Genomic DNA, 11,845 nt, shown 5'->3' with positions numbered 1-11,845 from the left:
GAAAATACTTGAGGAAACAATATTTGAACACTTCCCTAAAATGGGTAAGGAAATAGTCACCCAGTCAAAGAAACCCAGAGAGTCCCAAACAGGATAAACCCAAGGCGAAACATCCCAAGACATATATTAATCAAATTAACAAAGATCAAACACAAAGAACAAATATTAAAAGCAGCAAAGGAAAAACGAATATAACACACAAGGGGATTCTCATCAGGATAGCAGCTGACCTTTCAATAGAAACTCTTTAGGCCAGAAGGGAATGGCAGGACATACTTAAAGTGATGAAAGAGAAAAACCTACAACCCAGATTAGTGTACCCAGCAAGGATCTCATTCAAATATGAAGGAGAAATCAAAAGCTTTACAGACAAGTAAAAACTGAGAGAATTCAGGACCACCAACAGAGCTCTCCAACAAATGCTAAAGGATCTTCTCTAGACAAGAAACACAGAAAGGGTGTATAACCTCAAACCCAAAATAACAAAGTGAGTGGCAACGGGATCATACTTATCAATAATTACCTTAAATATGAATGGGTTGAATGCCCCAACCAAAAAACAAAGACCAGTTGATTGGATATGAAAACAAGACCCCTATATATGTTGTCTACAAGAGACCCACCTCAAAACAAGGGACACATACAAACTGAAAGTGAAGGCCAGGGAAAGATATTTCATGCAAATGGAGACCAAAAGAAAGCAGGAGAAGCAATACTCATATCAGATAAAATAGACTTTAAAGTAAATGTTGTGAATAGAGACAAAGAAGGACACTACATAATGATCAAAGAATCAACCCAACAAGAAGATATAACAATTATATATGCACCCAACACAGGAGTACCACAATATGTAAGAAAATGCTAACAAGTATGAAAGGAGAAATTAACAATAACACAATAATAATGGGGGACTTTAATACCCGACTCACACCTATGGGTAGATCCACTAAACAGAAAATTAACAAGGAAGCAGAAACTTTAAATAATACAATAGACTAGTTAGACCTAATTGATATCTATAGGACATTTCACCCTAAAACAATGAATTTTACCTGTTTCTCAAGTGCACATGGAACCTTCTGCAGGATAGAGCACATCCTGGGCCATAAATCTAGCCTTGGTAAATTCAAAAAAATTGAAATCATTCCAAGCATCTTTTCTGACCACAATGCAGTAAGACTGGATGTCAACTACAGGAAAAAGAAACTACTAAAAATACAAACATATGGAGGCTGAACAACCTAGATGTCCATCAGCAGACAAATGGATAAGAAAGTAGTGGTACATATACACAATGGAGTATTACTCCGCCATTAAAAAGAATACATTTGTATCAGTTCTAATGAGGTGGATGAAACTGGAGCCTATTATTCAGAGTGAAGTAAGCCAGAAAGAAAAACACCAATACAGTATACTAACACGTATATATGAAATTTAGAAAGGTGGTATCAGTAACCTATATGCAAGAGAGCAAAAGAGACACAGATGTATAGAACAGTCTTTTGGACTCTATGGGAAAGTGCCAGGGTAGGATGATTTTGGAGAATGGCATTGAAACATGTATATTATCATATGTGAAATAGATTGCCAGTCCAGGTTTGATGCGTGAGACAGGGCTGATGCACTGGGATGACCCAGAGGAGTGGGAAGGGGAGAGAGGTGGGAGAGGTTTCAGGATGAGGAACACATGTATACCTATGGTGGGTCCATGTCAATTTATGGCAAAACCACTACAATATTGTAAGATCATTGGCCTCCAATTAAGATATATAAATTTATATTACAAAAAGAAAAAGAAGTGAAGGAAACAATAGTAAAGATTGATAACAAAAAGCAGGTTCTTTGAGAAGATAAAGAATCATTAGCCAGGCTCATCAAGAAAAAAAGGGTGAAAATAAAATCAACAGAATTAGGAATGAGAAAGGAGTGGTCACAACAGACAATGCAGAAATACAAAAGATCATAAGACTAATAAGAGCAACTGTATGCTAAGAAAATAGACAACCTAGAGAAAATGGACAGATTTTTAGGAAAGTTCTACCTCCTTCAATTCAAGACTGAACCAGGAAGAAATAGTAGTTATGAATAAGACAATTAGAAACACTGAAGTTTTGCCATACATTGACATGAAACCAATACAGTAAATAATAAATAAATAAATAAATAAAGTAAAAATAAAAATTAAAAAAAAAAAAGAAACACTGAAGTTGAAACTGTGATCAATAATCTCCCCCAAGACAAAAGCCAAAGGCCAGATGGCTTCACAGGTGAATTCCATAAAACATTAAGACAAGAGCTAATACCTATCCTTCCAAACTTTATAAAACACTATAAAACTCTTAAAAGAACACATAGGCAGAATACTGTATGACATAAATAACAGCACGATCTTTCATGACTCACCTCCTAAAATAATGGAAATAAAACCCAAAATAAATAAATGGGACCTAATTAAACTTATAAGATTTTTCACAGAAAAGGAATCTATAAACAAAGTGCAAAGACAACCCTCAGGATGAAACAAAATAAAAGCAAAGGAAAAAATTGCTGAATTATTAATTTCAAAAATATGCAAGCAGCTCATACAACTCAATACCAGAAAAACAAACAAGCCCATCAGAAAGTGGACAAAAGACTTAAACAGACATTTCTCGAAAGAAGACCTCTCAGTTCAGTTCAGTTCAGTCGTACAGTCGTGTCCTACTCTTTGTGATCCCATTAATTACAGCACTCCAGACCTCCATGTCCATCACCAACTCCCAGAGTTCACTCAAACTGATGTCCATGGAGTCAGTGATGCCATCCAGCCATCTCATCCTCTGTCGTCCCCTTTTCCTCCTGCCCCCAATCCCTCCCAGCATCAGAGTCTTTTCCAATTGGTCAACACTTCGCCTGAGGTGGCCAAAGTACTGGAGTTTCAGCTTTAGCATCATTCCTTCCAGAGAAATCCCAGGACTGATCTCCTTCAGAATGGACTGGTTGGATCTCCTTGCAGTCCAAGGGACTCTCAAGAGTCTTCTCCAACACCACAGTTCAAAAACATCAATAAACCCATGAACATCACTCATTATTAGAGACATGTTAATCAAAGCTACTATGAGATATCACCTCACACCAGACAAAATGGCCATAATCAAGAAATTCATAAAGAAGAAATGTTGAAGAGGGTCTGGAGAAAGGGAACCTTTCTGCGCTTCTGGTGGGAATGTAAATTGACACAGCCACTATGGAAGATAGTATGGACATTCCTTAAAATAAAACTAGGAATAAAACCACCCTATGACCTAGCAATACCACTACTAGGCATATACCCTGAAGAAATCAAAACTAAAAAAGAAACCTGTACCCCAGTGTTCACTGTAGCACTATATATGATAGACAATGCATGCAAACAACCTAGATATCCATTGACAGTTTAATAGACAAAGAAACGATGGTGCATATATACAATGGAATACTACTCAGTCATAAAAAGGAGTGCATTTGAGTCAGTTCTGATGAGGTGGAAGAACCTAGAGTCTATTATACAGAGCGAAGTAAGTCAGAAAGAGAAAAACCTATATAGTATATTAATGTACTTATAAGCGTGGTACTGATGAACTTGTTCACAGAGCAGCAATGGAGATACAGACATAGAGAACAGGCTTATGGACAAGGGTGGGGGAGAAGAGGGAGAGGGTGAGATGAATGGAGAGAGCAGCATGGATGCATATACACTAACATATGTAAACAGATACCAACAGGAATTTGCTGTATGACTCAGGGAACACTAAACCAGGGCTCTGTGATAACCTAGATGTGGTGGGAATGGGTGAGAGGTGGGAGGGAGATTCACGAGGGAGGGGATATATGTACAACTATGGTTACTTCATATGGAGAAGGCAATGGCACCCCACTCCGGTACTCTTGCCTGGAAAATCCCATGGACGGAGGAGCCTGATGGGCTGCAGTCCATGGGATCGCTAAGAGTCGGACATGACTGAGCAACTTCACTTTCTCTTTTCACCTTCATGCATTGGAGAAGGAAATGGCAACCCACTCCAGTGTTCTTGCCTGGAGAATCCCAGGGACGGGGGAGCATGGTGGGCTGCCATCTATGGGGTCGCACAGAGTTGGACACGACTGAAGTGACTTAGCATGGTTACTTCATGTTGATGTATGACAGATTCAAACCAATATTGTAATGCAATCATCAATCACTTAAAACAAATAAATATTTTTTAAAAAGAAAATAAGCAGGAAGTTCTCCCCTAAAACTTTAAGAAGTGGCACAGTTCAGTTACTCATACAAGGTCAGCTGTCAGGTTTGCTGTTGATCAATCACTAACCAGTGTCTGACTCTGTGACCCCATGGACTGTAGCACGCCAGGCTCCTCTGTCCTCTACTGTCTCCTGAAGTCTTTCATGTCCATTCAGTCTATGATGCTATCTAACCCATCTCATCCTCTGCCACCCCCTTCTTTTGTCTTCAATGTTTCTCAGCATCAGGGTCTTTTCCAACGAGTCAGCTCTTTGCATCAGGTGGCCAGAGTATTGGAGCTTCAGCTTCAGCATTATTCCTTCCAATGAATATTCAGGATTGATTTCCTTTACAATTGACTGGTTTGATCTTACACTTCAAAGACTCTCAAGAGTCTTTTCCAGCACTGCAATTCAAAAGCATCATCTCCTCAGTGCTCAACTTTCTTTATGGTGCAACTCTCAGATCCATCCATGACTACTGGAAAAACCATAGCTTTGACTGAATGGGCCTTGTCAGGAATCTGATGTCTCTGTTTCAGTACACTGTCTCAATGACTGCAGCCATGAAATTAAAACATGCTTGCTCCTTTAAAGAGGGTTGCAACAAACCTAGACAGGTGTCAAGTTAGTAAATGGTACTTAGGAAGGACAGGGAAGCCTGGTATGCTGCAGTCCATGGGGTTGCAAAGAGTCAGACATGACTGAGTGACTGACCAACAACAACAACAACAACAACCATATATGACGAAGACAGTGGAGGGAAGACAAGAAGCATAATTGAAACTGTGCAAAGTTCAGTTTGTGAAACTGAACATTTTCAGTTACCACACTTAGCTGTAAGTTTATTCCCACTGAGGACAAGTATTTGTTATCCCAATTGAAATACACTATTCAAGTAGTTTGATGATCTTTTCTATCATGATGTGTATGTGTATGTTTTCCATACATCCAAGCAATTCTCCAACACAAGCTGAGTATCCTACAATTTAGTACATACTATTATCATCTACCTGAAACAGCTTCAGATCCCAGAGGTTAAGGGCTCAGTCCCACAAACATGCCACCCTTCCCACTTCAGAAGCTGATGACAAATCCATGAGACCCTGCACTTCTGGTCTAATCATTAAGATTGGATGTAGCTACAACTTCATCTTCAGGTTCAGTTGCTTTGCTAGTGTGGCCCCTGGAACTCAAAAGAAACTCACTGGATTAACTCATGACCAGCCAGATGGAAGGGAGGCCCAGGGCAAGGTGTGATAGAAGTTAGTAGAAGACAGCAGGAAGCTACTAAGTGCAGAGCTTCCATGCTCTGTCAGGGCTCCACACTCTGAGTTCCTCTAAGCTATGAGTCCTGGAGGTTCTCAAACCAGCGCATCACTACATGGGCATAAATTATTTATTTATTCACCATTGCTAACTGATGAAACCTCCAGTCCCTTGCCCTTCGCTAGACATCAGGAGGGTAGGATCGTGGTTTTAACCATCTAGTCATATGGTTGGTTCCCCTGGCAACTAGCCTCCATCATTAGAAGATTTCTAAAAGTCACTGTATTAACAAAAGTGTTAACATATTAACGTAACAAAAGTGTTAACATATTAACATAACAAAAGACATATAGGAAATTCCAAGAGTTTCTGGAGTTCTGTGCCCAAAATGGGGATAAAGACCAACTATATCTTTTTTTATTGAAAATCACAACATCACAAACCCTAACATTGCTGCAAATTTGTTAGGATGGTACATATTGGCACTGTATCATATCAATGGCTGTATATTGAACAAAGAAAATTTCTATTTGTCTTTGCAATAACTTGATTTCTTGTATTTCTTTTTTACCAAGTATTAGTGTTTGTGTTAGTATTAGTATTAGTGTTAGGTTGTCTGCATTTGTTAAGATGTACAATCACTAATAGCATTCTTTTTCCAGGCTTACAAATTCTTATTCTGCCAAAGTGCAAGGTTTAGGTCATAGTATAAGATCTTTTCACCAGAAAAATGGATATTTCCCTTTCCTGGAAGTGGAAAGTAACTATCTGTTGTCTTAAGCCTTTTATGTCATTGAACTGTCAGGAACAGAAATCGATATGAACACAGGCTGGGGACATTGAACTCAGCCACCAAACGGCCATTGTCTATTGCTACATGATGTGGCCAGGAAACTATATTTGGATAAGGATATTCTCTGAGGCTTCTCCCTTGCACACTTTTCAATGTTCATATTAAGGTTAATAGAAGACAGCAGGAACCGATTAAGTATGAGATCCCTCTAGATTCTGACCACTTCGAAATGAAGTTTAAGTTAACCCCACAAGGTAAGGGACATGGACTTTTCCATTGCCAGCTGAAGACAAGGCAGATATATTATCAGGTGTATAAAAATGAATTTATAATTTCAACAGAGTCTACTTTTGAGTCTGCTTTGAGGATTGTTTCATTGTGCTTTCTAGTTTGACTCTTATAAACATACTTGTAAATTTTTAACCACATTTTCCTCTTTGACTTTATGGTTTTAAAGAAAAATCATTCCCTTTTTCAAAATACAAGACACCTGTGTGGAGTTGTGACTAAAGTAAAAAGGTAATAATGTCACCAAATAGAAATAAGGTGACTCTTGGAAGTTTTAACTTCAGTCTATAGAAAGAGAACAAAGGAATCTTCATTTTAGGAGACAGATTTAATATTGTTATGTAGAAGCATCATTGTTGTTATTGTGGTGGACAATGGTGAACTACACTGATTATTCACTGGTGTTGCCAAGCACCACATCCACCTTCTACACACTGCTATGCCCTCGTAGAGGTTAGCGCTTATAAACTGTTTCAGATTCTTTTGGTTTTCAGGTTTTCCCTGAGTTTTGCCCATAGATTGGAGTGGGAAATCAGAAACCAGAAGACTTCTCCAGCTCTACCAGTGAGGCAGATGCCCACAGTAGTTAGAGACAGAAATCTGGTGAGAGATCTCCACGTGGAGATGTGGTGATCCAGAGGGAAAATCCTGTTAGATCCCTGCTTGCCTGTTCCTCTTCTTCTCTAGACCCAGAAAGTGAAAGTGAGTGAAGTCACTCAGTCGTGTCCAACTCTTTGCCACCCCATGGACTGTAGCCTACCAGGCTCTTCTGTCCATGGGATTATCCAGGCAATAGTATTGGAGTGGATTGCCATTTCCTAGACCCAAAACTAACTGCAAAACCGTATCTCCAACAACAGAGGGGTGGTTGGAAGCTGAAGGTACATCCAGGAGCAGTAGAACCTCGTGTTTCTGGATCTAGCACAAGTTTCCCAGCCTGGTAAATCTTTATTGTGATTTGGACTTTTTGCATTGTGCAGTGTCCTTTGTTTCTCTGTGTGCTTGGCCGTGAGCTTATTCTCTCAGTTCTGTCAGACTCCTTGCAACCTCATGGACAGTAGCCTGCCAGGCTCCTCTGTCCATGGAATTCTTCAGGCAAGAGTACTGCAGTAGATTGGCATGCCCTCCTCCAGGGGATTTTCCCGAGCCAGGGATCCAACCTGCATCTCCTGTGTCTCCTGCATTTCAGGTGGATTCTTCACCTGCTGAGCCATTTGTTCCATTCAGTTCAGTTCAGCCGCTCATTCATGTCCAACTGTTTGCGACCCCATGAATCAAATTTACGGTCATAAATTTCCTTCCAAGGAGTAAGCATCTTTTAGTTTCATGGCTGCAATCACCATCTGCAGTGATTTTGGAGCCCAAAATGTTCTTGTTAAATCTCAATTCTGTCTTACCTCATAATACTCTGTCTTACTCCCCACGTCTCACCCTGTCTCTTTCTCCTCCAAGCCTGGCCAATTGCAGTGCATAAATCAGGTTTAGTTTCCTAGGTCACTCTGATTAGGTGTGCTCCTTGTATAAGGACAGAATAAAGTTAAGTCAGTTGAAGGACCCTTTCTTTAATAGACAGTTTCACACTGTACATGCTTATAAATATGACTCATGTTTGGTGGAAACTGCTATAGCATCTTATGTTGAAATATATACACTCCTCTTTCCTTTTGTGCTTTTACATTTACTTTGTTATCTGCAAAAGCTTTGTGCTTTTCTATATGTCTAAACCTGTATAGTACATTTCATAGAACACCATTCCTGTTTTCATTATACTCCACCTTTTGACATCTTACTACCAGTTGTTAAGTGGAATGTTTGAACACTCACCTACTTCTCAGTGGTCAGTGTTTTTATTCCACTCATCTCTTCCTTCTCCTACCAGGATTTGGTTACATTCTTTCTACTTTCCAGAATATTTAATTCATACAAATATAAGTCTATCCATGCCCCATTTCTTATTTCAGTCTCAGCTCTGGAAAAAAATATACAAAATGTTTAACATCATGACATTGCCTATTTCCCACATCATCTTTTGAAATGTATATTAAAGCAAAAAGAGTCTCAGAATCTTCAAGGCTCCTTCCTTCCTTGTCCACAGAATAATTAAAACAAACAAACAAACAACAACAACAAAAAAAAACACCTTCTTTAGAGGCTGAACAGTGCTATCTGGTGTAATAAGCTTCATTTTGTTGTTCAGTCACTTTTGTCCCACTATTTGCAACCCCTTGGACAGCACCTCACCAGGCTTTCTTGTCTCTCACTATCTCTAGGAGTTTGCTCAAATTCATATCCATTGGGTCAATGATGCCATCCAACCATCTCATCCTCTGTCAACCCCTTCTCCTCCTTTTCTCAATCTTTCCCAACATCAAGGTCTTTTCCAATGAGTTAGCTCTTCACATCAGGTGGTCCAAGTATTGGAGCTTCAGCTTCAGCATCAGTCCTTCCAATGAATATACAGGGTGGATTTCCTTTAGGATTAACTGGTTTCATTTCATCGCCCTCCAAGAACTCTCAGGAGAACACCACTGTTTGAAAGCATCAATTCTTTGGTGCACAGCCTCCTTTATGATCCACCTCTCACATCCGTACATGATTACTGGAAAAACCATAGCTTGAATATACAGGCCTTTTTTGGCAAAGTGATGCGTTTTAAAATTCTATCTACATTTGTCATAGTTTTCCTTTCAAGGAGCAGCTTTTTTTTCTTTTTAATTTTGAGGCTGCAGTAACTCTTGTCAGTGATTTCTGAGTCCTCAAAAATGAAATCTGTCTCTATTTCCATTGTTTCCCCATCTATTTCTCATGAAGTGACGAGACTGGATGCCATAATCTCAGCTTTTTCATGCTGAGCTTTAAGCCAGCCTTTTCACTCTATTTTTTCACCTTCATCAAGAGATTCTTCAGTTCATCTTGGCTCTCTGCAAAGAGCTGGTGTCATCGGCACATCTGAGGTTGTTAATATTTATCTGGCAATCTTGATTTCAGTTTGTGAGTCATCCATCCCAGCATTTCACATGATGTACTCCACATAAAGTTAAATAACAGGATGACAATATACAGCCTTGATGTACTTCTATCCCAATTTGGAACTGACTCATTGTTCTATGTCTGGTTCTAACTATTGCTTCTTGACCTGTGTACAGGTTTCCAAGGTGGTCTGGAATGCTTGTCTCCTGAATTTTCCACAGTTTGTTGTGATCCACAAAGTCAAAGGCTTTAGTGTAGTCAATGAAGGAGAAGTATATGTTTTTCTGGAATTCCCTTGCTTTATCTATGATGCAACAGATGTTGGCAATTTTCTCTCTGGTTCTTCTGCCTTTTCTAAATCTAGCTTATAGATCTGGAAGTCTCAGTTCAGTTCACATACTTTTGAAGCTTAGCTTGAAAAATTTTGAGCATTATATTGACAATATGTGAAATGAACATAATTATATGATAGTTTGAATATTCTATGGCATTGTCCTTCTTTGAGATTAGAAAGAAAACTGACCTTTTCCAGTCCTGGGGCCTCTGCTGAGTTTTCAAAATTAGATGGCATATTGAGTGCAGCAGTTTATTGCCATTATCTTTTAGGATTTGAAATAGCACAGCTGGAACCACATCAACTCCACTGGCTTTGTTTGTAGTAATGCTTCCTAAGGCCCACTTGACTTCACACTCTAGGATTTCTGGCTCTAGGTGAGTGTCACACCATCATGGTTATCTGGTTCATTAAAACTTTTTTTTTAATAGGTTTTTTTAAAAACTATATTTTACTTTACAATACTGTATTGGTTTTGCCATACATCAACATGAATCCACCACGGGTGTACACGTGTTCCCAATCCTGAACCCCCCTTCCACTTCCCTCCCCATACCATCTCTCTGGGTCATCCCAGTGCACCAGCCCCAAGCATCCTGTATCCTGCATCGAAGCTAGACTTGTGGTTCGTTTCTTATATGATATTATACATGTTTCAATGCCATTCTCCAAACCATCCCAACCTCTCCGTTTGCCATAGAGTCCAAAAGACTGTTCTATACATCTGTGTCTCTTTTGCTGTCTCGCATACAGGGTTATCATTACCATCTTTCTAAGTTCCATATATATGTGTTAGTATACTGTATTGGTGTTTTTCTTTCTGGCTTACTTCACTCTGTATAATCGGCTCCAGTTTCATCCACCTCATTAGAATGGATTCAAATGTATTCTTTATAATGGCTGAGTAATACTCCACTGTGTATATGTACCACAGCTTTCTTATCCATTCATCGGCTGATGGACAACTAGGTTGCTTCCATGTTCTGGCTATTATAAACAGTGCTGTGATGAACATTGGGGTACACGTGTCTCTTTCAATTCTGGTTTCCTCGGTGTGTATGCCCAGCGGTGGGATTGCTGGGTCATAAGGCAGTTCTATGTCCAGTTTTTTAAGGAATCTTCACACTGTTCTCCATAGTGGTTGTACTAGTTTGCATCCCCGCCAACAGTGTAAGAGGGTTCCCTTTTCTCCATACCCTCTCCAGCATTTATTGCTTGTAGACTTTTGGATCGCAGCCATTCTGACTGGTGTGAAATGGTACCTCATTGTGGTTTTGATTTGCATTCCTCTGATAATGAGTGATGTTGAGCATCTTTTCATGTGTTTGTTAGCCATCTGTATGTCTTCTTTGGAGAAATGTCTATTTAGTTCTTTGGCCCATTTTTTGATTGGGTCTTTTATTTTTCTGGAGTTGAGCTGCATAAGTTGCTTGTATATTTTTGAGATTAGTTGTTTGTCAGTTGCTTCATTTGCTATTATTTTCTCCCATTCCAAAGGCTGTCTTTTCACCTTACTTATAGTTTCGTTTGTTGTGCAGAAGCTTTCAATTTTAATTAGATCCCATTTGTTTATGCTTTTATTTCCAGTATTCTAGGAGGTGGGTCATAGAGGATCCTGCTGTGATTTAACTTTACATTTTATTCTGAAAATGGTAATTTTTAAAGCAATGTTAAACATAGAAATAGCTAAACACCTAAAGTTAATCTTAATGATAATTTTTTTAACACACATGTATGCCTGTGTAACTACTACCCAGGACTAAATTGAGTAAATGTCCAACACCTCCTCAGGTTTCCTTGTGTCTCTTCCAATTCTGTACCACACGTTACCTCATAGGCACCACCTTCATGATGAGGTTTTCAACCTTTCGAAAGCCTACCAGTGAAATTATAAGATATGTACTTAGTGAGTGTGTTTGACTTTTTTCCATTTACAAGAGCTGTGAGAT

The sequence above is a fragment of the Capricornis sumatraensis genome, chromosome 14 (genome assembly GCF_032405125.1).
Source record: "Capricornis sumatraensis isolate serow.1 chromosome 14, serow.2, whole genome shotgun sequence".
NCBI lineage: Eukaryota > Metazoa > Chordata > Mammalia > Artiodactyla > Bovidae > Capricornis > Capricornis sumatraensis.
This window is presented reverse-complemented; position numbering follows the sequence as displayed.